Source organism: Salmo salar, chromosome 10, assembly GCF_965601325.2.
Source record: "Salmo salar chromosome 10, fSalSal1, whole genome shotgun sequence".
Lineage (NCBI taxonomy): Eukaryota > Metazoa > Chordata > Actinopteri > Salmoniformes > Salmonidae > Salmo > Salmo salar.
The window spans coordinates 65,369,507-65,376,026 of record NC_138300.1 but is presented as its reverse complement, the minus strand read 5'-3'; positions in this window follow the sequence as shown (position 1 = coordinate 65,376,026).

Sequence of the window (6,520 nt, the reverse complement as noted above, 5' to 3'; positions counted from 1 at the left end):
GAGACCAGGGCTTGATTACAACCAATGCCGCCAACCTTCTGGCTGATCTTTCAGTGGAGAAAGTGTGAATGTGTCAAAGACCTGACTGGGTCCAGCACCACACGGTATGGCTCATTGTGTTGTTGTGTTTGTGTACTGTGGAAGATAGAAGAAAGAAAGACGCTTTCCATTTCCTTATGTTGGGGGCTGTCATCAAGGTAAGCGGTGCCTGGTGTAATGAGAGTGTCCGACAGCACAGCATTTTGGGGAAGGTTCAGGTCAGGTCCAATATTCGCTATGCACCCAAGAGGGAAAGAGGTTGGGCTGTCCTAGAAGATTTTTAGAGGGTTATAGATGCTTTATGAAACTGCAATTTAACAAGCATATGTTTGTCATATTTGACATAGTGGATTATGTCCATTTGACATTGTTGGTTGTTATGACACATTTATGAACCTTTTATAAAGCATGACATACAGTTATAGATGATTTGTGGCACATTTAGCCCACGTTTTTTCCCCCATAGATTTTGTTGTGATGTTTGAGTCACTCAAATATCACATGAATACACATTAGACATGGCAAAATGTATAGAATTGCAAGAAAATTAGCTTTAAAACTGCAACATTTTCTCTGCACCCCATGACAAAACAATGGAATTGTAGGAAATAAGCTTCAAACCTACAAACGTTTCTCTCCACCAACAAGAGGGATGTGAACAGTTTGTGTCATGAACAGTGCTTATGCCAATAGAAATAGGCATGGCGCGAGCATGCACCAAATGTTCCCCAGTACTGGAAGGGAGGCCTAGACCTCTCAGTAAAGGCTTCAGTCATTCAAAAGTTATATTTAAATCCGAAATGGTTCTCTAGCTGATGAGTAAGAATGGCTCACCCCATGTTCAAGAACTGCCTTTTTCCCTTTATTCAGATTACATCTCACTTTCGGTTATTTGAAAATTAAATCCTCTCCAAAATATCACTATTTTTAAAACAAGCCATAGAAAGTTGTTTGCAATTTTAATCCACCAGAAAAGACAGAACAAATATTACAACAAACATTATGGTTAAACTCAAATATAAAGTGGCAATAAAAAGTATGTGAACCCTTTGGAAATACATGGATTTCTGCATAAATTGGTCATACAATTTGATCTGATCTTCATCTAGGTCATAACAATAGACAAACACAGTCTGCTCAAACTAATAACACCAAAAACATGATATGTTTCCATGTCTTTATTGAACAAACCGTGAAAACATTCACAGTGCAGGGCGGAAAAAGTATGTGAACCCTTGGATTTAATAACTGGTTGACCCTCCTTTGGCAGCAATAACCTCAACTAAACGTTTTCTGTAGTTGCGGATCAGACCTGCACAATGGTCAGGAGGAATTTGGACCATTCCTCTTTACAAAATTGTTTCAGTTCAGCAATATTCTTGGGATGTCCAATATGAACTGTTCTTTTGAGGTCATGCCACAGCATCTCAATCGGGTTGAGGTCAAGACTCTGACTGGGCCACTCCAGAAGGTGTATTTTCTGCTGTTGAAGCCATTTTGTTGTTGATTTACTTCTGTGTTTTGAGTCGTTGTCCTGTTGCATCACCCAAATTCTGTTGAGCTTAAATTGGCGGACAGATAGCCTAGCATTCTCCTGCAAAATGTCTTGATAAACTTGGGAATTCATTTTTCTGTCAATGATAGCATGCTGTCCAGGCCCTGAGGCAGCAAAGAAGCTCCAAACCATGATGCTCCAGCCACCATACTTTACAATTGGGATGAGGTTTTGATGTTGGTTTGCAGTGCCTTTTTTTCTCCACACATAGTGTTGTGTGCAAGGCAGCTCTAACCAACATCTCCAATCTCGTCTCATTGATGGGACTCCGGGTTAGCTGACTCCTGACTCCAATTAGCTTTTGGAGAAGTCATTAGCCTAGGGGTTCACATACTTTTTCCAATCAACACTGTGACTGTTTAAAATATAGACAATGAATATGGACAAGAACAATACAATAATTTGTGTGTTATTAGTTTAAGCACACTACGTTTGTCTATTGTTGTGACCAATTTATGCTGAAAAACAGGTAATTCCAAAGGGTTTACATTATTTTTCTTGTCACTGTACTAATTGATAAAAAAACAATATACACTGCTCAAAAAAATAAAGGGAACACTTAAACAACACAATGTAACTCCAAGTCAATCACACTTCGGTGAAATCAAACTGTCCACTTAGGAAGCAACACTGATTGACAATACATTTCACATGCTGTTGTGCAAATGGAATAGACAACAGGTGGAAATTATAGGCAATTAGCAAGACACCCCCAATAAAGGAGTGGTTCTGCAGGTGGGGACCACAGACCACTTCTCAGTTCTAATGCTTCCTGGCTGATGTTTTGGTCACTTTTGAATGCTGGCGGTGCTTTCACTCTAGTGGTAGCATGAGACGGAGTCTACAACCCACACAAGTGGCTCAGGTAGTGCAGCTCATCCAGGATGGCACATCAATGCGAGCTGTGGCAAGAAGGTTTGCTGTGTCTGTCAGCGTAGAGTCCAGAGCATGGAGGCGCTACCAGGAGACAGGCCAGTACATCAGGAGACGTGGAGGCGGCCGTAGGAGGGCAACAACCCAGCAGCAGGACCGCTACCTCCGCCTTTGTGCAAGGAGGAGCAGGAGAAGCACTGCCAGAGCCCTGCAAAATGACCTCCAGCAGGCCACAAATGTGCATGTGTCTGCTCAAACGGTCAGAAACAGACTCCATGAGAGTGGTATGAGGGCCCGACGTCCACAGGTGGGGGTTGTGATTACATGTGTGTTTGCATTTGCCAGAGAACACCAATATTGGCAAATTCGCTACTGGCTCTCCCTGTGCTCTTCACAGATAAAAGCAGGTTCACACTGAGCACATGACAGACGTGACAGAGTCTGGAGACGCCGTGGAGAACGTTCTGCTGCCTGCAACATTCTCCAGCATGACCGGTTTGGCGGTGGGTCAGTCATGGTGTGGGGTGGCATTTCTTTGGGGGGCCGCACAGCCCTCCATGTGCTTGCCAGAGGTAGCCTGACTGCCATTAGGTACCAAGATGAGATCCTCAGACACCTTGTGAGACCATATGCTGGTGCGGTTGGCCCTGGGTTCCTCCTAATGCAAGACAATGCTAGACCTCATGTGGCTGGAGTGTGTCAGCAGTTCCTGCAAGAGGAAGGCATTGATGCTATGGACCTGAATCCAATTGAGCACATCTGGTACATCATGTCTCGCTCCATCCACCAACGCCACGTTGCACCACAGACTGTCCAGGAGTTGGCGGATGCTTTAGTCCAGGTCTGGGAGGAGATCCCTCAGGAGACCATCCGCCACCTCATCAGGAGCATGCCCAGGCGTTGTAGGGAGGTCATACAGGCACGTGGAGGCCACACACACTACTGAGCCTCATTTTGACTTCTTTTAAGGACATTACATCAAAGTTGGATCAGCCTGTAGTGTGGTTTTCCACTTTCCACGTGACTCCAAATCCAGACCTCCATGGGTTGATAAATTGGATTTCCATTGATTATTTTTGTGTAATTTTGTTGTCAGCACATTCAACTATGTAAAGAAAAAAGTATTTAATAAGATTATTTCTTTCATTCAGATCTAGAATGTGTTGTTTAAGTGTTCCCTTTATTTTTTAGAGCAGTATACATATATATATATATATACAGTGCCTTGCGAAAGTATTCGGCCCCCTTGAACTTTTCGACCTTTTGCCACATTTCAGGCTTCAAACATAAAGATATAAAACTAATTTTTTGTGAAGAATCAACAACAAGTGCGACACAATCATGAAGTGGAACGAAATTTATTGGATATTTCAAACTTTTTTAACAAATAAAAAACTGAAAAATTGGGCGTGCAAAATTATTCTGCCGGTGAATTTACTAAATTACTCACGATAAACGTTCACAAAAAGCATAACAATTATTTTAAGAATTATAGATACAGAACTCCTCTATGCACTCGATATGTCCGATTTTAAAATAGCTTTTCGGTGAAAGCACATTTTGCAATATTCTCAGTAGATAGCCCGGCATCACAGGGCTAGCTATTTAGACACCCAGCAAGTTTAGCACTCACCAAAGTCAGATTTACTATAAGAAAAATGTTATTACCTTTGCTGTCTTCGTCAGAATGCACTCCCAGGACTTCTACTTCAATAACAAATGTTGGTTTGGTCCCAAATAATCCATTGTTATATCCAAATAGCGGCGTTTTGTTCGTGCGTTCAAGACACTATCCGAAAAGGTAAATAAGGGTGACGAGCATGGCGCAATTCGTGACAAAAAAATTCTAAATATTCCATTACCGTACTTCGAAGCATGTCAACCGCTGTTTAAAATCAATTTTTATGCCATTTTTCTCATAAAAAAGCGATAATATTCCGACCGGGAATCTGCGTTTAGGTAAACAGACGAAAGAAAATAAAAACATGGGGTCGACTCGGGCACGCGCCTAAGCCCATAGTACTCTGATCGGCCACTTGCCAAAAGCGATACTTTGTTTCAGCCAGAGGCTGCCTCGATATCGTTCAGCTTTTTCCCGGGCTCTGAGAGCCTATGGGAGCCGTAGGAAGTGTCACGTTATAGCAAAGATCCTCAGTCTTCAATAAAAAGAGCCAAGATGAAACACAACTTGTCAGACAGGCCACTTCCTGCATGGAATCTTCTCAGGTTTTGGCCTGCCATATGAGTTCTGTTATACTCACAGACACCATTCAAACAGTTTTAGAAACTTTAGGGTGTTTTCTATCCAAAGCCAATAATTATATGCATATTCTAGTTACTGGGCAGGAGTAGTAACCAGATTAAATCGGGTACGTTTTTTATCCGGCCGTGTCAATACTGCCCCCTAGCCCTAACAGGTTAAGGAGAAGTGTATCTTTAAAATGGTGTAAAATAGTCGTATGTTTGAGAAATTGAAATTATTCGATTTTTGAGGTTTTGTATTTCGCGCCCTGCTGTTCCATTGGATGTTGGCTAGGCGTTCCGCTAGCGGAACGTCTGTCCTCAATAGGTTTTAACTAATGAACTTATCCTCTGCAGCAGAGGTAACTCTGGGTCTTCCTTTCCTGTGGCGGTCCTCATGAGAGCCAGTTTCATCATTGCGCTTGATGGTTATTGCAACTGCACTTGAAGAAACTTTCAAAGTTCCTGACATTTTCCGTATTGACTGACCTTCATGTCTTCAAGTAAAGACAGACTGTTGTTTCTCTTTGCTTATTTGAGCTGTTCTTGCCATAATATGGACTTGGTCTTTTACCAAATAGGGCTATCATCAAGTCAAAAGGTGGCTACTTTGAAGAATTTCAAATATATTTTGATGTGTTTAACACTTTTTTGGTTACTACATGATTCCATATGTGTTATTTCATAGTTTTGATGTCTTCACTATTATTCTACAATGTAGAAAATAGTAAAAGTGAAGAAAAAGCCTGGAATGAGTAGGTGTGTCCAAACATTTGACTGGTACTGTATGTGTGTGTGTGTGTGTGTGTGTTTGTGTGTGTACATGTGTGCATGCTGTGTGTGATGGTGTGCCAGGCTCAGAGCAATGGGGCAGTAGGCTGGGTACACATTGACCAGTAACCAATGCCCAGTGAACAGACCTTCCAGTGTGTGAGCCCACAGGAAAAGTGTTTGTGCGTGCTTGTGCATGTGTGTGGTGAAGAGGTTGAGAGACAGGACGTTGGCCTGGGAGTTTGCACAGGTGTGTGTGGGGTGTGTTTGAGAGCTGTCGAGAAGGGAAAAGGTTAGCCTCTCAATTTCACATATATGGGCACTTTTCCTCTTTGGGTTACTTATTGCTTACTTACTGCTGACAGTACGTTTAATAATACAAAAATATGGGACCTTATTCAATCTAAGTGCTATGAAGCTTCAGATTCAAAGGTAATGTCAATGTAAGGGTGAACATAGCGTTGTACTAATGAGCCATTGTGACTCAACTTTCCGATAGTGAAACCTGTGTGTTTCCAAGGTAACTATTTTCTCCTCTTACACAGTGGGGATTGTTGTTCTAACAATCCAAATAGAAATCTGGAGTGTGTAGATAACACTGAACACAATGCCAGTCCACTGCCTGCATGCACACAAAGTGCACGCACACACACACAGAGATGCAACAACTGTGTGGTCTTCCTGGAGACACAAGGGTTAATGTGTGGTGTTTCAGGTTATCGGCTCCACTTGGAGACACACACACACACACATACACAAAAACACTGTCTGTATCAGTGGCCGTTCAGTCAGCGTCTCTCTCTGGCTGATATGACCGGTGTCCTGTTGGTCCATGACTGGTTGGCTGGTCAGCGGATCCAGTGTTCACTTAGCTACCACGCTTGAATGCAGAAGTAAGGTTCAATTGCACTTTCTTACCCTGTAACATACCTACCCACCCAGTATCATCAACATATGCCATTTCCACAATCAAATAAACCAGTTCCCAATTTTGGTCCTGGGTATACAAGTGGGTGCAAAAAAATGCACACACCTGATTCT